This window comes from Silene latifolia, chromosome Y (genome assembly GCF_048544455.1).
Source record: "Silene latifolia isolate original U9 population chromosome Y, ASM4854445v1, whole genome shotgun sequence".
In the NCBI taxonomy this organism is placed as follows: Eukaryota; Viridiplantae; Streptophyta; class Magnoliopsida; order Caryophyllales; family Caryophyllaceae; genus Silene; species Silene latifolia.
In genome coordinates, this window is record NC_133538.1 from 437,057,432 (window position 1) to 437,083,571 (window position 26,140).

General features: G+C 35.6%; 1 long non-coding RNA gene across 2 annotated transcripts; it reads left to right on the forward strand.

Moving 5' to 3' along the window:
• The first annotated feature begins 1,841 nt into the window (after positions 1-1,841).
• Positions 1,842-20,959, forward strand: LOC141626832 (uncharacterized). Of its 2 annotated transcripts, none has more exons than XR_012536421.1 (4): positions 1,842-2,742; positions 18,215-18,295; positions 19,653-19,714; positions 20,488-20,959. It is a non-coding gene; the product is annotated as an uncharacterized LOC141626832 (long non-coding RNA). The 2 variants fall into 2 exon arrangements; XR_012536420.1 differs by lacking the exon at positions 1,842-2,742 and adding an exon at positions 17,213-17,548.
• Positions 20,960-26,140: the final 5,181 nt, after the last annotated feature.

Below are 26,140 nucleotides of genomic sequence, written 5' to 3' on the forward strand. Positions count from 1 at the left end.
AGCCTCGTAACTAAATCAGCCCAAATGTCAACACCGTATCCGCTAAATACCAATCAAATAAAACAAAATCATCACAAATCGAGTTAATGAGTATAAAATTTATCCGAACTAAATAAAAAGACATACTCCTTTGAGTAAGTCTCCTCTAAAATGGATACATCTTTTTAATTATTAAAACTGGTAAAATACCATCTCACTTGTGTATATAAGACAAATCTTATGTTATTCCCTATGCACTCTAGTCTCTACTTTTGTTTTATTCTAACTATACTTGACTCGTCTTAAGATAAAAACGGATATTAACCGTATTAACTGAGAAATTTGTGTAAATCTTTCACTCACTAAAAGAGCGCACATATATTTGGGTCAACTCGTACATTTACGGTCCATATATTATATGATAATATTTAAGTCGACTCATTCATCTCATATAGGTCCATATTATATACCCTAAATTTTTGCACAATATATATACACTCCCTCATTCACTAATTGCCCTAAATTTAACACTTTCGATCACTCTCTTAGTCTTTCCATCGCTCCCCCTCTCAATAATCAATTTCATCTCATATTTTCATTTATTTGCTCCCTCATCATTTTTAGTCCTCCCTCATCTCGTTGATTACCATCACCCGTTTTATTTAGAGATCTGCAAAATTCTAATCTTATCATTCAATTTAATAGATATAACTATACTCCCTCTCAATATTTTGATCAATTTTTCATAAAATTATTTTTATCAAATTTTAATCTTATCACCTGTTTTGGATGGCCATGCAATTACATGATAAATAAATATTGAAGAACAATATGAAATTGTGATCAAGATTTTAGTATTGTATATTATCTCAACGAAAACCGAGCTTTAGTATTTCCAAGTATTGATTTTTTAATCCTTATTTCTTTTTTTTTTGCATGTAGTATTTTATATGATATTTTGGTTTTCCTATATATTTTTTTAGTTACTTTTACACTAATCTTCAATAATTATGATGTCTTTCAGTCTTATTAAAAATTTTATTTTTACATATAATGATTGTTGTTTTTGAATTACTTTTTCACTTTTTTTTTTCTTTGCGTCTTGAAATGTATTTTCTGATATTTTTTCCCAAGAAATGAGTTTTTTTTACCTTTTTCGATTTTAATAATTTTTCACTTTTTATTTAATGTTTTTTTTGCATATATTTCGATTATTAATATTTTAATATCCTTATAATTATTTTTTTATGCAAGAGTTTGCATATCTACCATTTACTTTATTGTTTGCAAATCTACCATTCAAGTTAAAGACGATTTAAATTTTGTGGTCTAATTTTGTTGTTTTCTACAATTTTCAAATTCGTGGTCTTAATTTTTTTTATTTTTTTTTTACGTTTTTTTTTTTGCCAAGGAATGCTATTTTATTTTAATTTTATGTTTTCTACCGATTTTATCAACCAAAAACAAAACGATTTTCGATAACAATTTTTTTTTTATACTCTGTTCTGATTATATTGGTAGCATTTTAGGAAGTATAATTGTGTTGCCTATGATTCTACATAGTTTGTATGTGATTATATAATCTATAGTTTTATATAATTCCGATAAATTAAGATCATAAGATGACTTAGGAGATTATGCATTATTTGTTACTACGTAATAATTTATATTTACGTATAAACATAAACATAAACATTTACGTACAAAACACGGTGGTTTTCGAGAAATTAATTCCAGATTCTTTGCTGTGGGTCCCACATTAGCTATTTATAAAAAAAGAAAAAAAATTGTATTTGATGACGTGGGTGAATATGGATGCTTTAAATGTTTCTGTATTTATAAAGATAAGATAGCCCGGGGGCATTGGTTAAGCTAAAGAATAGGGGAAAATACAACATAAAAAAATGATGACTCTCATTGCAATATCAGTCCCCTAGATATGCGGCAACATAATTTATAAACTTAAATGCACAAAGACCAAGTCAATACTAGATTGAATAGATGCACGCCCAACCGTCACCACCTCCTCTGGTTGCCGGTAACCCATTCCCTCCGACAACCTCACTCCCCAACCCTCTTTTAACCCTATTCCCCTCCTAGGGTGTCTATTGGTTCGGAATTCCGGCGGCGAAGCCGACGGTCGCGGTGCCGAGAAATCGAACCCTAAACCCTTTTTTGGAAAAATTACTGAGTATAAAAGAAGGGGATTTGATTTAACAGGTTGTTCTTGTGGTGGTTGTAAATTTGATCGGTGCTTTGAGGTTCGACAGCGATCTCGGGATCTATTTTTGTGGTCGGGGACGAATCATGGTGCAGATGAAGGGGATAGGGTGGTCGTCGGAAAGCGGCGACAAAGGCAGTGAGCCAGTGAGGTTTTCGAGGTAGTGGGTGATGGTTGGGACGGGGAGGGGGGTGGTTGGAGTTTGGTGGCAGAATATAAGTTTGATTGGGAGGGGAGAAGGAAACAAAGACTGTCAATCTATTGCTAACTGCTAAATGAATGTAATACATATTCTTTGTCCGGAATGAGAGTTATCGAATGCCCCCGGGGCGTTCGTTATCGGCCTCCTAATCCTGTTAACTTCCGTCATTATGTCTTAAGGCGGCACAAAACGAAAAAGGAAAAAAAAAAAAAAAAAAAAGATAAGAGAGAGCAGCGAGAAACATGATCTAGCCCTTGTGTAGCACGCTGCCACCGATCAACGTTTTCCCAGTCTTACAATCGTCATCCTCATGCCGTCACCATCCCCTCACTTAGTGAAGGTATCGTTTTTCCTTAAGTTGTAACATATAATTCTCTCCGTAAATTGTTAAATAAATAAAGCTTTGTAGAATATCAATGGTAGGTCGATGGGGTTCAGGTTTCGTAGTATTTTAAGGTGCTTTCAACAGGTTTTACGGGATGCTTTAGGAGTGGCTTGAGGTCGGGTTAGGAGCCGCAGAGAACAGCACACTTAATATGATTTGTGCGTTCGCCATCGTTAAACGTCATCTATTGGTCGAGTTGAACCAGGGACGGAGCACAAGCCGGGCCGACCGGGCCATGGCCCAGGCTGATTTTTGGAAATTTTTTGTAATACATTAAAAATGAATTAAAAAATATATGCTCTTCATCTGCTGATTCTTCTCCGTAATCATAGGCCTACATATCAAAGGAAAACAAAGTTAATTTTGTAAAGAAATTAATTAGAAAATAACTATCATATTTAAAAAAATTCCAACTTTCTATTTACTGTAATTATCACTAGAAAACAATTTAAAAGAACAAATGAGTGAAAGAGTCTCCATTGCTTATTTCCTGCTGATGGAAAGTCGAGACCTCGGAGGTCGGAGAACAATTACAAGTAATTTGTTTATTCTTATTTAATTCATTTTTTTTTTCATTTGAAAAGCATTATTGTTGTGTTAATTTTGAATTATAATTGATTGAAGCTCCCTATTGATGAGAAAATAAGTAGTTTCTAGTGGATCACTTATCTTAGTGATGCTCTGTGCTGACCGCTGTTAAACGTATCACATCGCTTCAGGTCGGCAAAAATTCTAGTAAATTGATTAATTTAGGAATATTAAGAGAATGAGATAACAAAAAAATGGAGAAGCAGTGTTGAAATTAGCTTTTTAGATGATTGAAATTTGGACATCGTATTGTACTTGTGTTATGCGAGAAAGAAATGGAGTACAGGAAGGACTAAGGAGGGTGTTTAGAAGTAACTAGAACATAGAAGTAAGTCTCTTGGGGTAGTTGTTTTTATTTTTTAGTGTCTTTAATTCTACTTTTATTAAATAAAATTTAGTTTTAATTTATTTTTTTAGTCCTAATAATTTTAGTTTAATGTACTTTTTTTTTTATTATTCTTGGTACATTTTACTATTATTTATGAATATTAAAAATATTTATGCTTATAATCATATCATAATGAAGTAATATTTATGAACTCAATTTTATAGTAGACGTAACAAAAAATTTCGGCCCTGGGTTAAATTTGGTCCGAGCTTCGTCCCTGAGTTGAACCCCTAATTTCTTACCATACCCTTTTGTAACAATGAGTTGTGGTTGTTGGTGGTGGTTTTATCATTATCGGCCTGAAACTGTTTCAGGCAGTTCTATTTTAGGATGTGTTCATCGTGGTGCTCAAATGGTGCTAGACGAGGGGGATGATGGAGTTGTCGTATGTAGAGGGGGGCTGAAGTTGAGCGTTGCTGATCGTGTGCAGTTTTTGTGGGTTGTGCGTGGTGGTGAACTATGGTGGTCGGGTGTGTCATGAGCGTAGGTGTGTATGAATGTCAGGGGAGGTTGCAGCACTAGTGTAATGGGTTTGTGTAATGGGTTTTACATGGATTACGTTTTAGGCAACACTAGCTTTATATTTAATGGGTTGTACATAGGGATGGCAATGGGTAGGGTCTGGGTAGGGTCCGCCTAGACCCGGGCCCTACCCGAGATTTTCCCTTTGGACCCGTACCCGACCCAGACCCGCAAGGGTGCGGGTCTAAAATTTGAGGACCCATACCCGGACCCTATGGGTAAGGGTAGGGTCTGGGTCTACCCGCGGGTCCGAGTTTCAGTCACTTTAGTAACAAGATTAACAGCTATGGGTCTATAATATTAAAAAAATAATTCATACTACTTTAACATTATGAGTTTATTAATTTGCCGTTAATGGTGGTTGTCGGTCGCCGGCTATTAGAGAGGTGGTTGCCATTCGCGTATCAGTGTTGTGGTGCTGGTTTTCTTGTGTCAGTGGTGGTGTGGTGGTATTGTCAGTGGTTGGGTTTTATCACTTTATGGGATGAGGGAAGAGAAAGATACCTTAGTTCGGTTTTTACATTCTGCCAGTATGAATTCAGAAAAGTTGTAAATTTGATTTTTTTTTTCTTTAATAAAGGGTCTAAGGGTCGGGTATGGGTCTCATAACTTAGACCCGGACTCGGACCCGAAATATTTTCTTAAGACCCATACCCATTGGGTCTGAAAAAATGAGACCCATACCCAACCCATTAGGGTCCGACCCTCAGGGTCTGGGTCGGGTCCCCAACCCACTGCCATCCCTAGTTGTACATAAAGCTGGCCAACAGCACAAGTCAGCCCGACCAAGGCCCGACCCACCTCCAGTCCGCCATCCCACACGGCCCGCTCAGCCCGTCACCTGACCAGCCAGACGCGTCAGCCCAGCTTGCCTCTAGCCCAGGCTCGGGTCAAGCATGTCCCAGCCCGGCTCGAACCGGCCAAGCCCACCCCTCCCCTGTCCTAGTTCGGATCTGACCAGAAGAGCCAGGCCCGGCCGGGCCGAGTACAGGTCTAGACTTGTACATGGGTGATACTATGTGCTAGGTAGTGTCACAATTTATTACTTACTGTTAGTTCAGGTTATTAATTAAGCTAATTTGTATTAACTAGTAAGATAGTTAACTTAGTTAGTAATTAACATATGTTATAAATGTAGGATCCGACTTAGTAGAAGATTATTTCTAATTGACTTGTGTGCGCGGATTTGTTAATAAGTAGGGATTACCTACTCAATCTATGCTTAATTTTATTATTTGATTGTTGGTTGTGGTAATTTATGCTGAGACGGATTTATACACCGAATATTGATATTTTTACAAATAACCACCATGTATTTCTATTTTTACAAATAACCCCCGGACTTTTACGTATACTCCCCAATCACCACCTTATATGTGACACCCTCAAAAATCGCGGAAAAATTAAACACGTAATTTCTAAATAAAAACTGCATGGATATGTTTGTAATAGGTTCATTATAGTAAAAACCTGTAATAAACCTGAACCTGTTATAAAGATATCCAATTGGAAGGTGTCAAAACATGCAAGGTTTAAACAAACTTATTTACATAACCACCGCTAAAAAAAATAGCGGAATACAAAATGATACAAACCAAATGTACAGAGGGAGACATGTGTCCCTAAAAAGTGTGACATACGTGTCACTACAAAATGGGAACCAATCTAGGTTCCAAGGTTTCTTTGCTCGCTAGCTCGTCCGTGTACCCCATATAAGCATCACCTACCACAATCGCATTTTATACAAACACGAAAGCCACGGTCAGTGGGGAGTAACTCCGAGTCCTCCCAGCCACGAAATGTCAAGTTAATATAACATGAAAGCATATAAATATGAGCAAATATAATACATAGCCCATATAAAGGCTAAACAATCAAGCTTTTCATGAAAAACATTCAATATAAACAACATATAGTCCTAGCATGTGAATACTAGACCAACTCAAGCTACACTATCATGTGAGTCAAATAACGCACGGGAATCCAAACTCTATCAACCATAGCTGGCTTGCATCTCACCTTCTATGATTCATAGAATCATCAAACAAGAAAGGGCAATATATCTAGAGACAGGCATAAGTTCCTAGTACAGTCAATAGTCACTTTGTAACTCGAGTCTATACCACGAGGTAGGGAAGCTAGTATTTTAGCTCAGAGGTTACATTTAAAACATGGCCAAGATACGACTCAACCCTAATCCTAGACTGCACAGACCTAGAGAAATGCGGATAAAACCACATGATAAAACCACATGAGTACCCTAAGGAGTCCACCAAAGGGTTGGCTAGTACTTAAGCTGACCATCTACTCACAAAATAGGCAGAAAGGTCATGCCCCAGCTTGGATATAAACCCACCAAGCCAGGAACACAAAGGCTATTAAGCCGTGAACATACACTCGTCAAAGACTATAATGACCTATCTATGACAATAACTGAAAATACTCACTTAAGACCTCGTCCCAAGTGAATACATTAGCCAACTTAACAATAAAAAGGGCAAAAAGTCCAAACTTGTAAATATAAATGATCACAAGCTAGCATATGGAAGGCTACACAAGAATATAATCCAATGACATTCTAACAATACAATCCAATATGGCCAAGGTACCAAGTTTCCAAAATATGAATTGTAAATATCAAGGTATTAATATATAGCATCCAATTACAACCAAAGTCATCCACTGTTATCTAAACTTACCGCAAAGAAAAATCCCCGACCCAAGTCCCGCGACGGATCATTGGTCAAATCAGGGCTGACCGGTTTAAACCTAATTTGACCAAACTCATTCGGTCATATTGGCCCAGCTCAGAGTCTTGGTTCATTTTGACTCAATTCACATAATTCAACATAATACAAATCATGTGAAAATTATCAACATAAGGGAAAATTATTCTAACTTATAAACTAACCCATTTCCAACAATTTCTCCTACTAATAAAAATTACTAATACGCCAAAATGTAAGCATTGTTCAAATGTACAAATGACAACTACAAAACATCAAACAAAAGCTCAAACATACAATCCGAACAACGGCCAAACCCGGCCACACACACGGCTACACACACACGGCCACACCCACACCACATACACACACCACACACGGCACACACACGGCCTGTGGGGCCTGCTCACGGCCTGATTTGGGGCTGTTTTGGGCAGCCCTACGGTCTCCTTCCTTCTCCCTCCAAAACCCGTCTCAACAATGTTACAAAACCATTCCAACAACACACAACCATTAACAATTCAATTCAACACTACCAACATATGAATTATACCTCATAATAATCATACTTTAACAAATATATTCATATAAAATAAATTTAACATATTAACAACCACATAAACATCCAACACACAAAAAAATGTGACATATATCGCCGAGTAACTCGGAATAGTTACCTTAAGCTAGAAAAAGGCAAATAACCCTTGAGAAAACCCTAAAAACAGTAGCTACCCATCATCCTCTACTATATAGGAGTCCCCTATATCATCCTCATAATCTTCACCTATTAAAAACAACAAAAACACAATAATAATTACTAAAACCGAAATAATGCCCAAAATCATCTTAAATCGACATAATGAAAACTAAAATTAAAACATACTAGGATGTAGATCTTGAAGAGAGGATTCCGAAAATATAAATTTTGCGAAAATCGGACTAGAAACGAAGAAGTTATGATGAAATTACGATTGTAAGTTTATTTGATTTTTTTTTTTTGTGGATTTTCAGAAGAACAAAGATCAAGAGGAACAAAATAATAAAAAAAATGAAACCCTAGGAAGAATGGGGAGGGCCGGATGCCTCATGGGGGGTTAAGGTCTATTTTTTTTTCGACTCGGTTTTGATTCGTTTTGACGGAAATTCAAATTATTCGTCAAACGCGATTTTCGAAAACGCTAAAGTTTTTAAACACGAGTTTACTAGAAAATTAAGTACCCCTATGCCCTATATCCTAACTCATTTACCCAACGACCGTAAGAAATAGAAAATCCCATGTTTACGACTTTTCATCGAAATAACCTTTTATTAAAGAAAAGGTTCAAATATAGTTTAAATTACTTTTAAACATTTCCAAACTATCAAAAATAATTATATTACTTCAAAATAAAATAAAATTATATTTTATCGAATTATTATTATTTCAAATAAATTAATATTAAATTAAAGTTGATTTAAAATATTACTTTTAAAATATAATAACGGTCCAAATTTACGGGGTGTTACAATCATCCCTCCTTTTAAAAAGTTTCGTCCCCGAAACTTAAAAGAAAGAATCATTGTATATATATAAGTCCATCTTTTTAAAACAATTAAACAAAATTTTCAAGATATGAACGTATGGAAATATAAGTGTCCTTTCAATGGAACGGAGATACTCTTGGCGATCACTCAAGAACATCAATATTCCAATTCAAAGACATAAAAATACATTTTTACACCAACAAATGATAAAACTAATTATCGACGTCTCCATAACAAGCTTTAACACTAATTGACGTTAAAACCAGTGAAAAACATTAAAATATTTTCAAAACCTTTAGTTCAAATTTTTTTTATAATAAGGGTAATAACTCCATTAGCTATAGCTAAACCCTAATTACGGTTTCTAAACACTAAGCAAAGACTATTAACGCGGAGAATATGTAAGAAAAAGGAATAACCTCACGAGAAAAGTTCGGGATATTTAGCTAACATAGAAGCTTGGGTTCCCAAGTTTCTTCTTCGACATTTCCACAACGCCAAAGAACACGAACTAGGGGCACAATTTTGCTCCTGAGTTGCTTGTTTGCTCTTTCAAGGATCCGGATTGGCCTTTCTTCCAAAGTCAAGCTAGGCTCTAAATCTGGAATTTCCTCTTGAATGACATGGCTCGGATCACTAATGTACTTCCTCAACTGAGATACATGGAAGACATTATGAACCTTGCTCAAATTCGGAGGCAACTCCAAACGGTAAGCAACGGGACCAATCTTTTCAATCACACGGAAAGGTCCAAGGGACTTAGCTTCCCTTTTACACCAAACCGCTTCACCCCTTTCATAGGCGATACTTTAAGGAACACTCGATCATCAACCTCAAAGGAAAGTGGTCGACGACGGACATCGATAAGATTTACATCGATCTTGAGCGCTTTCATGCGCTCTCTAATGATCCGAACTCGATTGACGGTCTCGGTCACCAAATCGGTCCTAACACATGAGCATTTTGGACTTGATCCCAACAAACGGGAGTACGACATTTCCTACCATACAAAGCTTCATAAGGTGACATTTTAATAGAGGCACGATAGCTATTGTTGTAGGAGAATTCAACAAGAGGTAAACATTTCTCCCAAGAAGTATGGAAATCTAAGGCACAAGCTCGGAGAAGATCCTCTAATGTCTGGATAGTTCTTTCAGTCTAGCGGCATGAAAAGCGGTACTCATTAGTAGCTTACTACCCATGGCTTCTTGTAAAGCGGTCCGAAACGAGAACGAGAATCTAGGATCTCGATGCGAAACTATATCTTTAGGAACTCCATGGTAGCGTACTATCTCTTTCACGTAGGCACCAACTAAAACATTTAAATTCCATGTCTCCTTGATAGGTATAAATCTAGCACATTTGATCGGTCGATCTACAACCACCCATACAAAGATCCTTTCCACCAAGGCGGTCTAGGTAAAGCCATCACAAAGTCCATGGCAATGGACTCCCATTTCAAAGAGGAACATCCAAAGGTTGTAGCAAACCTCCCAAGCTTCGATGCTCAATTTTCACTTTACGCGGGTAAGACATTTGCTAACATAATCTAGGACATCAATCTTCATTCTAGGCTACCAAAACTGTAATCTCAAGTCTTTATACATCTTGTCACCACCAGGATGAATAGAATAAGGAGAAAGATGAGCCTCATCAAGGATCCTCTTTCTTAACTCAATTATTCGGAACATACATCCTACCATGGTAACGAAGGTATCCATCATTATCCACCACACAATCCTTAGCTTGCCCAAGTTGGATTTTTGCTTGAATGGACTTGAAAGTAGCATCTTCAGGTAGGCAAGTACGGATCTCACGGTAAAAATCAGGTTCTGCACTCAAAGCACTAAGATGATCAAAACCCTTCTCAACAAGGCTTATCCCTAACTTTTGAAATTCTACGATAAATTCATGAGGTAATTCATGGATAGTGTTCAAAGAGTGACAAGTCTTCCTACTCAAAGCATCGGCCACCACATTTGCTTTTCCTTCATGATAAATCAACTCAGCATCATAATCATTCACTAACTCTAGCCATCTTCTTTGCCTCATATTCAACTCTTTCTGGGTAAAGATACACTTCAAACTTTTATGGTCGGTATAAATTCGTGATGAACTCCAATAAGGTAATGTCTCCATGTCTTCAAGGCATGCACCACCGCATGACTAACTCAAGATCATGAGTCGGATAATTCACCTCGTGAACTCTCGGTGTCGAGAGAGGCATAAGCAATAACCTTTCGATTTTGCATTAAGACACAACCTAAACCATATTTTGAAGCATCACAATAAACATCATAGTCCACACCATCCTCGGGTAAGGTCAACACCGGAGCGATGAGTCAACCTAGTCTTCAATTCCAAGAAAGCATTCTCACATTCATCGGTCCACACAAACTTAGACTCTTTCTTCAACAATTGAGTCATCGGTCTAGCTATCTTAGAAAAATCTTTCACAAATCGACGGTAATAACCCGAAACCAAGGAAACTTGAATCTCGGACACATTTTTCGGACTCTTCCAATCAACAACGACTTCAATTTTGGCAGGATCTACCATAATACCATCTTTGGATATGACATGTCCAAGAAAAGCTACTTGATGTAACCAAAATTCACATTTAGAGAACTTAGCAAACCACTTTTGACGACGTAGAATGTCTAAGATGATACGAAGGTCTTTGGCATGATCTTTATCATTCTTTGAGAAAATTAAAATATCATCAATGAATACCACAACACATTTATCGAGGTACTCACCAAAGGTACGATTCATTTGATCCATGAAGATAGCAGGAGCATTAGTCAATCCGAAAGGCATTACTTTAAATTCAAAATGTCCATATCTCGTGCTAAAGGCGGTTTTAGGAATATCGGATTCACGAATCGAATTTGATGATAACCCGATCTAAGATCAATCTTGGAAAAAGTAGAAGCACCACGTAATTGGTCAAAGAGATCATCAATTCGTGGAAGAGGATATTTGTTCTTGATCGTCACACGATTAAGTTCACGATAATCGTCTGATCGCGTCGCAGATCCATCCTTTTTCTTTACAAAGAGAACGGGAGAACCCCAAGGAGAAGCACTAGGCCTAATAAAGCCTTTCTCAATCAAGTCATCAAGTTGGATTCTCAACTCTTTCAATTCGGAAGGAGCCATACGATAAGGAGCTTTAGCAATTGGTCGATTCCGGAACTAGATCAATGGAAAATTCAACATCTCTTTCGGAGGAATTCCGTTAATTCATCGGGAAAAACATCTGGATATTCACAAACAATAGGAACATCCTTCAAAGGAGGAAGAGAAGAATCAGAAGTAGTCACTACGCATAGAAAAGCTTGATGACCCTTCTTCAAAGCATTCACCATTTTCATGGCTGAGATTAATTTCACACTAGCTTGCTTTCTAACTCCTTGATAAGATACGCGAGTACCCAAAGGACTTTTAAGAATAATCTTTTGATCTCGGCATTCGAATCGAGCATGATAAGTAAATAACCAATCCATGCCCAGAATAACATCAAATTCTTCAAGTGGGAATCGAAAGAGATTAGCCGGAAAAATAGATCCCGATATTGATATAGGAACATTGGAATAGATATTAGAACAAGAAAAGATGTCACCTAAAGGTAAAGATATATCGTGCTTTCACCAGTGAAGATTCAAGAGGTAATTTGTCGGAGAGTTTCATCGATATAAATGACAAAGAAGCACCGGTATCGAATAAAACTAAATAAGGAACTTCAAATATTAAGAACGTACCGGTGACTATATCTCGGTGTGCCTCGGCCTCGGACGGCTCATCAAGAAAATACGACCTCTCGGTCTCTCGGGAATAGCGGTGTGTAGTAGCAACATTAGTCTTCTTCGCGGGACGTACATTTGCCTTATGTCCGGGCTTGTTGCGGAAGAAACATATAATAGGCCTATCCCTATCAAAGCAACCGACTCGGGATGTCTTTGGCTTCCTACATTGGTAGCATACACGATCCTTAAGACCTTTGTTGTTGCTAGGAGATAGATTACGAGCACCTTGATTTGCTTGACCACTCGGAACAAACCTTCTCTTGTTAGGATAAGAAGGGGTAGAAGGAGAAACATAAGGCCTAGAAGGAACAACGTAAGGCCTAGAAGTAGGATAGAATGGCCTCTTGCCAAGAGAAGTACTAGTAGTACGAGCCTCTTCATCGATAGCCCGTAAAGTACTCTCAGCCCATAAGGCATCATCATAGATCGAGACAAAGGATGTAGAATCTCTACGAATCATACTCTTAAGCTTTGGAGTAAGCTTTTCAAGATAAAAGAAAGCTTTTTCGTCTTCATTTTTGACAAGTCTTGTGGCATAGTGAGAAAGTTCATTGAATTTGTCGGTAAAGGCTTGAACAGAAAGATTTCCACTCGCTTCATTCCATGAACTCTTTAAGTCTTTGTTGTTTCGACTCTTTTGGATAGAATCTAGTTTCAACTAGATCCTTAAAGCGATCCCAACCAAAGCTAGGCTCAAGAATAGAAGTAGGACCAGTCATAGACCACCATCTATCCGCTTCTTTCACAAGAAAATGAGAAGCCAATTTCACCTTGTCTCCTTCACGAACTTCATACAAGGCAAAACTCTTCTCCAATTCACGGAACCATTCAGTGAGTGCCACTGGATCTACTTCACCACCATACGTCTTAGAATTGTTTCGAGTTAATTGATTTGCCACCCAGTATAAGTGCCGGGGGCACCTTACGGAGGCGGGGAAGGAAGAGGAGCGAGAACAGTGATTTTGTTGATTCTCAAGAATCGAGTGAGAGCTTGTAGGATTGCATTATCTACAGCTTTTCTTGGAGGAGCCATCTTGCAAAAGAAGACATTGGCTTATTTAATAAAGGCTTACTTAACAAATAGCAATCACAAAGAGACTACAACATAAGATCCTAAATCTACCCATCCTACCCGTCTCTCAAGTTTATTATTTTAAGGTCAAGTTATTTATAGTAGGGTGCACAAACGTGCGTCGGGAGCAAATAGGTTTTGATACCAACTGTGACACCCTCAAAAATCGCGGAAAAATTAAACACGTAATTTCTAAATAAAAACTGCATGGATATGTTTGTAATAGGTTCATTATAGTAAAAACCTGTAATTTTTAAAACCTGAACCTGTTATAAAGATATCCAATTGGAAGGTGTCAAAACATGCAAGGTTTAAACAAACTTATTTACATAACCACCGCTAAAAAAAATAGCGGAATACAAAATGATACAAACCAAATGTACAGAGGGAGACATGTGTCCCTAAAAAGTGTGACATACGTGTCACTACAAAATGGGAACCAATCTAGGTTCCAAGGTTTCTTTGCTCGCTAGCTCGTCCGTGTACCCCATATAAGCATCACCTACATCAATCGTATTTTATACAAACACGAAAGCCACGGTCGGTGGGGAGTAACTCCGAGTCCTCCCAGCCACGAAATGTCAAGTTAATATAACATGAAAGCATATAAATATGAGCAAATATAATACATAGCCCATATAAAGGCTAAACAATCAAGCTTTTCATGAAAAACATTCAATATAAACAACATATAGTCCTAGCATGTGAATACTAGACCAACTCAAGCTACACTATCATGTGAGTCAAATAACGCACGGGAATCCAAACTCTATCAACCATAGCCGGCTTGCATCTCACCTTCTATGATTCATAGAATCATCAAACAAGAAAGGGCAATATATCTAGAGACAGGCATAAGTTCCTAGTACGATCGATAGTCACTTTGTAACTCGAGTCTATACCACGAGGTAGGGAAGCTAGTATTTTAGCTCGGAGGTTACATTTAAAACATGGCGAAGATACGACTCAACCCTAACCCTAATCCTGACTCACAAGGACTGAGAAATGCGGATAAAACCACCGCACCCAAGACTCGTGATAAAACCACATGAGTACCCTAAGGAGTCCACCAAAGGGTTGGCTAGTACTTAAGCCGACCATCTACTCACAAAATAGGCAGAAAGGTCATGCCCCAGCTTGGATATAAACCCACCAAGCCAGGAACACAAAGGCTATTAAGCCGTGAACATACACTCGTCAAAGACTATAATGACCTATCTATGACAATAACTGAAAATACTCACTTAAGACCTCGTCCCAAGTGAATACTTTAGCCAACTTAACAATAAAAAGGGCAAAAAGTCCAAACTTGTAAATATAAATGATCACAAGCTAGCATATGGAAGGCTACACAAGAATATAATCCAATGACATTCTAACAATACAATCCAATATGGCCAAGGTACCAAGTTTCCAAAATATGAATTGTAAATATCAAGGTATTAATATATAGCATCCAATTACAACCAAAGTCATCCACTGTTATCTAAACTTACCGCAAAGAAAAATCCCCGACCCAAGTCCCGCGACGGATCATTGGTCAAATCAGGGCTGACCGGTTTAAACCTAATTTGACCAAACTCATTCGGTCATATTGGCCCAGCTCAGAGTCTTGGTTCATTTTGACTCAATTCACATAATTCGGTCATATTGGCCCAGCTCAGAGTAACTCGGAATAGTTACCTTAAGCTAGAAAAAGGCAAATAACCCTTGAGAAAACCCTAAAAACAGTAGCTACCCATCATCCTCTACTATATAGGAGTCCCCTATATCATCCTCATAATCTTCACCTATTAAAAACAACAAAAACACAATAATAATTACTAAAACCGAAATTATGCCCAAAATCATCTTAAATCGACATAATGAAAACTAAAATTAAAACATACTAGGATGTAGATCTTGAAGAGAGGATTCCGAAAATATAAATTTTGCGAAAATCGGACTAGAAACGAAGAAGTTATGATGAAATTACGATTGTAAGTTTATTTGATTTTTTTTTTTTGTGGATTTTCGGAAGAACAAAGATCAAGAGGAACAAAAAAAAAAAAAAAAATGAAACCCTAGGAAGAATGAGGAGGGCCGGATGGCTCATGGGGGGTTAGGGTCTATTTTTTTTTTTTACTCGGTTTTGATTCGTTTTGACGGAAATTCAAATTATTCGTCAAACGCGATTTTCGAAAACGCTAAAGTTTTTAAACACGAGTTTACTAGAAAATTAAGTACCCCTATGCCCTATATCCTAACTCATTTACCAAACGACCGTAAGAAATAGAAAATCCCATGTTTACGACTTTTCATCGAAATAATCTTTTATTAAAGAAAAGGTTCAAATATAGTTTAAATTACTTTTAAACATTTCCAAACTATCAAAAATAATTATATTACTTCAAAATAAAATAAAATTATATTTTATCGAATTATTATTATTTCAAATAAATTAATATTAAATTAAAGTTGATTTAAAATATTACTTTTAAAATATAATAACGGTCCAAATTTACGGGGTGTTACATTATATTTGAACCGATACTCGTTTTTCATATTTTTCGACTCATTAATGAAAAATTTACACGGAATACCCATATTACCCCCACTTACTTACATTGACTAACTTTACCCCAAATATAACATACCCCATATTCAATCAAGTGTTTCCCCAATATATTCCCCCAAATCAATTAATACTTTTAAACCCTAAATCTCCAAAATACCCCAATTCAATCGACCATAATTAGTTAATTACCCCAATTCATTCAGTTTACATTCTTGGGCTAATATATTTGTTCGAAGTTTTGCTCGAAGGCCTAACTACCTCAACATATTGGATTGAGAGGGTTAAGGAAGAACGACCTCAACTCTTATACTCTTACCATTATCTCCATTTTCACAATCATTAACATAGTTAGCTTTGGAGAGCTTTTTTCAATGTGCATCTCTTGTCCGCCATTTACAGAACTGGACTTCGAAGCAATATTGGATGATGAAGATAAACAAATAGTAGCTCTTTTATTTTCATGTTTCCTTGCACTATTAACATTCAATTTCTTGGGACCTAATCTTATGGCAATCCTCTTACTTCTTCTTATTTGCATGTTGCAATAATAAAACTGTTGGGGTAATCATGGTCAATTAAATTGGGTCAATTGATTTGGGGGAATTTGGGGATTTAGGGTTTGAAAGTATTAATTGATTTGGGGAAATTGGGGAAACACTTGATTGAATATGGGGTATGTTATATTTGGGTAAAGTTAGTTAATGTATGTAAGTGGGGGGTAATATGGGTATTTTACGTAAATTTTTCATTAACGAGTCGGAAAATATGAAAAACGAGTATCGGTTCAAATATACGGTGGTAATTGGGGAGTTTACATAAAAAGCCTGGGGTTATTTATAAAAACAGAAATACATGGTGGTTATTTGTAAAAATACGCAAATATAAGGTGGTTATTTGTAATTTATCCAAAAAAAAACCACCCACTACCGCAATATACCTCATTTCTCTTCCTTGAGTCCTTGACTTTATCCTGTTCGCACTCCTCTTCCTCAACCTCCAACATTTAACCTCTCATTCTGTGATGCTCGGACTCGGATACGAAGATCTGACACGGACATGGATCCGAGGGTCCGATCCTTGAAATCTCAAAAACAAGGACTCGGATACGAGGATCCTAATTTGAATTTGGACTCGGTTAATGTTTTATTTTTATGAAAATAAATTGATTATTAGTTAAAAAAGTCAAAGAAAAGAAAGGAAAAGTAGCGTTTTCATGTTTAACATGAACGAAGACTTTTTTAGAGCATTAAATTCATGTCAAGATCATTCTTGATATAGGGCTGCTGTACAAAACAGAGGTTAAAAACAAACACTCTCACACTGATTTCTCATAGAAGGATCCGTCAAGGATCCATGTCCGGATCCGTGTCTGGATCCTGTGCATCGGATCCTCAGGGTCAAGTGAAGAGTCCGAGCATCATAGCTCTCACTTACCAGCGGTACTCATCTCCGGCCAGATTATGTAACGGCACCGGTGAAACATGAGTTTTTAACGTCGTCGATGATTTCAACTCTCTCGATTACCTCTGTTTTGTTATCATTAAAGGCGAATTCGTTACCGTCCGTTAATTATCCGGTAATTCCCTTATTTCTTCTTAATTCCTTTTAGGTGATGCGTAGTTTTTTTTTAAGATGTGATTTAATTTGGGGATTAATTTTAGTCTAATATTTTTCCTCCTGATTTTGAAACCCTAGCATGATGATCTTTCAAACTCTAGGACACGATGGCAACATTATTTAGTGTTGTTTTCTATAGTTTAGATTTTGGTACTATAAGGTTTTGTATGATTGTGATTTAAGGTGAAATTTAAAGACCCTTAGTTTTAACTGTTATGAAATTATTGGCCGGAAAAGTTAGGGGATCTTTGATTGATTTTTAATCCTCAAATTATAGTCTGTTTGAACCCAGATTAATGATGGTAGTGATCGAAGAGCAGTGAGTTTTGAGTGGGAGTGTGGTGAGTTTGATAGTGAGAAGCAGACCCGTGCAGTAAACATTATACTTCCTCCGTCTCAATCATTTGTTTGTCTTTCATTAAAATACCCCTCATAAAGAATAAAAAAGGCAAATAAATGATTGGGGCACAGGCAGTATAACATTATTCTAATTAATTTTTTTGTTATCTTAGTCATTCTTTGCTCCCTTCATATTCCTCTTCTATACTCCACTTCTCATTCATAGATAATGATATTTTCACAATCCTATAATAGTCATTTTCTTACATTTTGTTTCACCTTACAGAAATAGCTATCTAATAGACGAGCAAGTATTTTCGAAAAGTTAGCTGGCCGTGAATAACGTTCTCCGATGGATGAAACAGAAGTAAGTTAGTTACTCTGTATATGTTACTTTATTTATTGTTTGTATAGTTGTTGCTACTCTCAATTATGTGACTCCTTAACAAACATGGAAAACCTTGATCAATGTATTATAGTCTCTAGGCAGTTTTAGTGTATCTCACATTGATAGTCTCAATACTTATTTACATGTCTTTTCATCTCTCACATTAGCTTGCTAAACCATTATTGTGTACCTGATTAGTTATATCTTTTCTTCCACTTTTCATATTTGTGCATTTTATTTGGAGTCATCGCTATCCTGCTCAGTCAAAATTTTAACATTTGCAGTACTTATTTTTTTCCTCCCATAATAGTAATAAATAATACGAAGTAATCATTTTTCAAGGTTATTTTTGCCCTTCCCTCTTCTTTGTCTTAAATAGTTGTTTTAATTATTGATTGAAGACGTCAGCTAAGGAGTTTGTTTTTTCATAGACTATGAATTTTTCACCAACTTGCGTCAAACATGTCATAAAATTGGTCAAAAAGTCAGACACACAAGGGAGTCATTATGTCGGATGAAATATGATGATCAACAGGTATGAAATGTTTTAATTGCTTGCTTGAAAACAAGGTTGTTAAGTACTCTGTATCAACCATAGAGTATCAAGTTGGGATGGTCGCCCTATGTTTATTGTACAACTACTAACATAAGAAATATGGAACTACACAAGTGCACCGACAACAGGTAGACTCCCCAAACGGTTCCATTAGTTTTTAAATTGCCATCATAGAGTCAGTAGTCTGCCTCACCCTCCCTGTACTCAATTATGTCGTCATACTGGAGGCTAGAGGCGATACCATTAGCCTATCTATTTCTTTCCATTCCATCCCAATTATTTGAGAAATAGTATTGTTCTCTGTCATATCAATTTTAATTTCGATTTTAGTACAAAAAATACTATTAACCTGTTTTTTCTTTGCACTCTTCCTATTGTCATAAGCTAAAAAACTGAAATAAAATTTCTATGTTTAAGACTATGTCAGCTAAGTAAGTGATGATCAAACTACGCACATCCTTAAAAAGGGAGTAATAAGATAGTCAGTTAAGGATGAACCCACATTAGTTTGGTTCGCATACGATTACCTTTTTTCCTACAACGTCTTTCTCCATTGCCAGTAGTGTAGAAACGGAATTGTGAAATAAGTTGACGTTTGATTTTATCATTCAATTTCTGTCTGGTAGGAGATGAGCCTAATGAACTGGGGTTTTCGGAACCTTCTGATTTCTCCTTCTTTGAAATCCTTCATCTAAAGTTCAGTCTTTCAGGTTAAACTAATATTTGAACAAACGTGTGATTACTCGGGTGGCTCATTAAGTTCTATTTTTCGTATGACAGGTATTTGTGAACAAAGTCATACTTGGAAGAGCATCTTTCAGTTAGGAGCTAGGGGTACAAAGGTACAACTTTTTTATCCCGGTAAATTAACTCCCTCTCACTCAAGAGATTGTTTACACTTAAATTCTTTCTTTTGTAAGGAGTATTTTACTCAAATGTAAACAATCTATTGATCAAGAGAAGTAAGTGATCCCTTCAAAAAAAAAAAAAAAAAAAAAAGAGAAGTGATTGTGGTTTTCGCCAAACTATGTCAACTATGCTTCTTACATGATATGTTATCACTCATTTGTTATAATACCTCTCAAATATAACCTTTTTGCCATAGGAGAATAGGAGAATTAAGGCTGATAAAAGCTACAAAGCCACGGCGAGGAAATGAATTAAATAAAATTATATTGAATATATAGGGAAGAATCGTGCTATCACTCTCCTATTTCATTGATCGAGTATTTTGATTCGGGTAAAAGCCACTTCTTATTTTAAGGAAAAAAAATATGCTAAAAGTCGGTTATTTATCCTTCATAACAAATATTCTGACTTGGTTTTTTAGCTGAAAATGTATACCTTTTCAAATTATTTATCCTTTTCTTTGATATCTTTGTTATATATAATAGCTAAACTTGATTTTATGTGTATACCTGTACAAGTTCTTACATGTGGAGTCCGGAACAATAATTTATATTTTTTTTTATGCTTCGAGTGATGACTCTCACAATTAGATATTGGGTTGTTGACAACTTTACATAATAGATCTTAGTGATACTTCTACCTGCTGTATTTGTGAAAGTAGTGAGGAATAGAATGAGCATCTGTTTTTCAACTGTGAATATAACAGAAAAATTCTGGAAATATTCCAGCAGCAGAGGCTGCTGTAGTTGAAGGTACCTTGAACTGATACTTTCAGATGGATGAAGAATTTGAGAACTTCCTAAGTTTATCGGATGAGCTATGTTTGCATTGATTAGTTCAACAGTGTACCATATTTGGTGTCAAAATAATCAAGGGAGGAGTTCTCAGATTATCTTCTTCAGACCAGAGTATATTGCAAGCAAGATCATTCAAGAAGTTGGAGTCAGAATTGCAGCCAAGATCCATAAGCCATTGCAGGGGAGGGATAAAAGATGGTTCAGGAGACTGAAGAATGCGTACTGTTTTTGTATAGGATTTTTTTTTTTTTTTTTTTTTTTGTTTTTGTTTTGGCCTGATCAATTCATGCTTATTTTTAGGCTAAGTGAGGAAGACTACGTTAGTATGATAAGATGAATTCTGTATTGGTTGAGCATTAATAATAGGACTTTCATTGGTCACATATTGATGTGTTTTTCTTATCTCTTCTCTTTCTCTCTGTCCTTCATGTTTTCTTCATTTTCTTCATGCAATCTTCTCCATTCCTAAATTCTGGAAAATTTACATCCCCTTCTAGCTTCATTTTTTTTATAGTGAATAAAAGTTACGACGAAGAAATAGAACGGATTAAGGAGACGCAGTAACTAAATTAGCAGGGTAAATGAAAAGTGGTGAGGGAAGAGTATGCGAGCAAGAATATAGTAAAAAGAAGTGGAGTAAGAAAAAAGAGAAGAAGAAGAAGATGATGGAATACAACAATGGGGGATGGATTGTCGTTAATTTGGTCCGAATGAGGTAGGGATCACTAATAAAAAAAAAAAGGTATTTTGGGATGAACAAATCTAAGTTTCGGTGTTTTTTATCGGAATCTGGAAAAAATGTAGTTGAAAGTGATTCAAGGCGTTAGTGGTTAGAAAAAGGTGTTTAATAGTTAGTTATTAGGTTTAGGTATTTTTTTTATGTTAGGTAGTAACGGTCCGGATCCGGTGAGGCCTTTAATTATGACGAGGCGGCCGGCCTCACCAAATACCTCCATTAAACTTGGGGCGGATTGAGTGATTGTAGATTTCCAAAGTTGGGGCGGACTTATTCAATTTGGGCTGAAATTTTGAGGTCATTCCTAACTTTTCACTTTACCCAAATATTTTCTCTATCTAAGCTAAACATACAAAGTTAACAAATTATTCTCTCTCTCTTACTCTGTCTACAACTCGCGTAAAACACCATCAAATTGAAGACGATTGCAGCGATTTCCAAAATCGAATCAGCAAGATCAAATTTGTTCGTAGATTTCATCAAAATAACATACAAGGATGTGATTTGATCAATTTCAGAAGACTTTATTCGATTAATTTGCAGGTAATTTCATAATTTTGATGAAATTTGAATATATATTCATATAATTTTGTTAATTCACTCATAATTTTGATGAAATTTGATTAATTAAGTTGCCATCGATCGTCTTTCATAGTTTGTCTTGCCTCCAAGTAAAACCCATGGCTAATGCCAAATTCGTATTATCATCATCGAAGAATGAAGGATGTTTGTGGACATATTCTCAGCTGCCAAACTGGAAGAACTAATCGTTCAGGATTGTCCTAACTCTGTGGAACAAATAGTTGAGGATGATGGCTCCACAGCTATGTTAGAATTTTGTGGTCAGTTGAGGCGTCTGAAACTCGAATCGACATGGTACATGAAGGTCGTATGTTTACATCCATTCAAAAGTCTTCTCTTCCTTTCTATATCAGACACAACATGGGAATATCTGTTCTCAGCCAATGGGGGTTTGGAACAATTGCAGTCCCTCGAAGAGCTTGATATTAGTGATTGTTTTCTGTTTTAGTTTGCAACAATTTGAATATATATTCATATAATTTTGTTAATTCACTCATAAAGTGATTTGATATAATGTTCGAATTTTGTTAATTCACTCATATTGTGCGATAATTTTAGAAGATTTTGGTTCGAATTTGATCAAATTAAGCGATTTTGTAAATAAAACGTTCGAATTTGATCAAGATTGCGCGATTTTCCTTTGCCTAACGATTTCATACTACTTTTTTGACGATTTTGCAGCTAGCTATGGAGATAGTAGATAATGAAACATGTATTGAAACAAGTATTTCTTTTTTTGAAGCTCTAATTATTGTTTTCTGTTTTAGTTTTAATTTATGAAATTTTGCGGATTATTTGTTTCGATGTTGTGAATCTTGAAGGCATTTTTGTGAATCATGTAATTAGAGCTTATTCTGTGAATGTCAGACCCTATTCTGTTAATCTTACAGCTTGATTTGTGAACTTAGAAGCTAATATTCTGAAATTTGGTTATAAGTGATAAGAGATAACTTGTTTTGCTCATCTCCTGATTTTGTGAATCACAGTCCTTGTGTTGTGAATCCTAGAGCTTGTTTTGTGAACCTGTAAGATAATTTTCTAAAAGTTGGTCATTATAGGTGTTAGGAATCGATCACCTATTTTGTTCTTTGCCTTATTTTGTGAATCTCAGTCTTTGTGTTGTGAATCCTAAAGCTTGTTTTGTGAACCTGTAAGATCATTTTCTAAAACTTGGTCATCATAAGTGTTAGCAATCACCTATTTTGCTCTTTTTTCTTTATTTGTGATTCTCAGACCTTGTTTTGTGAATCTTAAGGCTTAATTTGTGTAACTCAAAGATAATATTCTGAGACTTGATTTGTGAATCACCTATTTTGCTCTCTTCCTTCATTTGTGAATCTCAGACCTAATTGTGTGAATATAAGAGTTGGTTGATTGACTCTTGAAGATGATATTGTGATGATGCTGATAATTTCACTACGAAAGCCTTGGTAATACTCTGTATGTGCTAGCGAATGTGGGCATTCTATATTTGATTTTTTACAGCTTAGTTTTTATTTCAGGAACATTATAGTATAATTTTTTGCTGTTACTTTTTTGCCCTTTTTCTTATTTGGTGAATCTCATACCTTATTTTGTGAATCTCAGACCTTGTTCAGTGAATCTTAGAGCTTGTTTTGTGAAACTTGGTCATCAATAGAAACTATAACTTTTTGAAAAAAAAAAGTATCTAATTTAAGGTTTTAACTCTTAACAGGGAGATACATCAGGAGAAGACGAAGAAGAAGAGTATAGAGAATGATGTAGATGTGAGCATGATGAAGATGGAAGAAGAACAAGTTTTATCTATGTTTAGTTTGATTTAAGGTTTTAAACTTAAGCATTTGGTTAAATGTTGGTTTTATTTTGGCTTTGAACTTCACCATTTGGACCTCAATGCGTGTGAAATCTCATTTACTTACGACGTTTATTTGTTTTCAATGTTGTGAATATAGAATGAAATCGAGATGCATTTAGTTGAACTTAAATTTGTCCAATTGTTTAGTTACGAAGTTTGTGAATCCTAAACCTTCATTTGTGAATCATACAGCTTAATTTGTGAAAGTGGATGGTGATTTCGTGAAAGTTGGATTTAAAATGTTGAATCATTTAGTTCAATGTTTTTAATTCTTAATTCATTCGTGAATCCTACCCCTTAATTTGTGAACCTTGGACCTGATTTAGTGAAACTTGGACTTAAAATATGTGGAGTCGTTTAATTCCAAGTTTTTGAAACTAGAAGGTGATTTTGTGAAACTTGGAGCTAAATGTGTGAAATCGTTCTTATGAATTTTTTTTTTCTTATTTTGTGAATCATAGACCTTGTTTTGTGAAACTAGAAGGTGATTTTGTGAAACTGGAGTTAAATGTGTGAAATCGTTCTTATGAAATTTCTTTTTCTTATTTTGTTAATCATATACCTTATTTTGTGAAACTTGAAGGTGATTTTGTGAAACTTGGACCTCTAAAAATCGTTTACTTATTTATTTCTTATTTTGTGAATCATACACCTTAATTTGTGAGACTAGAAGATTATTTTGTGAAACAAGAATCGTTTACTTATGAAATTTATTTTTCTTATTTTGTGAATCCTACACTTTAATTTGTGAAACTAAAAGGTGATTTTGTGAAACTTGGAGCTAAATGTGTGAAATCGTTCATATGAAATTTCTTTTTCTAATTTGTGAATCTTACACCTAATTTGTGAAACACAACCAATATACGGAGTACTTTGCAGTGCCCATAAAACAATTTTAAATTGACAAACCGTCTTACATATATGATCACCTCAAACAATATACGGAGTAATTCATAGTACTCATCATTTTTTATTATGCGCCATTGGGTTTATAATACCGATGAGCTCCATCTCGTACAAAACCCCTATAGTATTAGTTTTGGAAATAGGCAGATTTGCTCTGAAACCATACTGCCCAATATAAGATAAATCAATTTTCTACCGTAATAGAGGCGGCCATCATTTTAACTGTTAGTGCAAAGCCGCTAAAGGATGACAGACATATCAATGGCCATAGCCTTTGACAATGGGAGAAGTCTCAAGGGAGTCAAAGCGAAGAACAATGCTCTAATAGTGATATTGTTACAACAAATAGGTACAAATTAAAGAATAAAATTCAACCATACAACGGCAATAATAACCCATTCCCGATACTCACTCATCTACACCTAGTGGCCTTAAGCAGCGAGGAAATTCAATTAATGTAAAGACAAATCCAGCCGCAGATGTGTAGATCAACTGAATCAATTTTGATAACTTCACACGGAACTATGGAAGTTCGGACACTACTACAAATCCAGGCAACTACAACGCCCCTTTAACAACGCTTATCCACGAAAATCACCATAAGACGTTGTAGAACGGATAGCGCGAATTTTACTAAAATTAATTACAACGGTTATGGTTCCATAACCGTTGTTATAGGTTTTAACAAAGGGTCAAACATGCACAACCGTTGTTAATAATTTGGCGCAAAATTGGCGCAAAGTTAGTGAAAAGTAATTACAACGGTTATTTATAAACCCGTTGTTAATACTTTTTAACAACGGTTTACTATGGCCCCATTGTTAATATATTCTGTAATGACAACGGTTTTTTTTTAACAACCGTTGTCAATACTTTCCATACTATAAACCACACAAACACAGATCAGCTACAACCACAAAACACAAACCTAACACAAACATAAACATACACAAACACAAACACAAACACACGCACACTTTCTCATCGTCTCTTTCTCTCTTTCTCATCGTCGCTTTATCATCTCGCCATCACTGTTGGTTTCATCACCTCTTACTTTCTCTAATTATCAGGTAAATATACATGATTTAATTTAGGTTTTGTCATCTCGGTCATTATTTTCTTTCTATAATTATTTCATTTGCATGTGTTTTTATCGATCATTATGTTCTTTCCCTAAGTATTATTCGCTTAATTAGTTTTGTCACTGTTGTTTTTCTGCGTTTATTAGCTTGTAAAACAAATTAAATAAAATAAAACAAAAAAGAAGCAAGAGAGGAATGCATGATAAACTTAATATATATATATATATATATATATATATATATATATATATATATATATATATATATATATATATATATATATAAATACATAAATTAAAAAACGAATTACATTGATAAAAATGCAATTCTTAGATATGCATAGAGAGTCTCATTCTCTTCTATGATATCCATCCTCTTCTCCTTAGCTATTTGGAGGTTTCGTTCAGCAGTTGCTATAT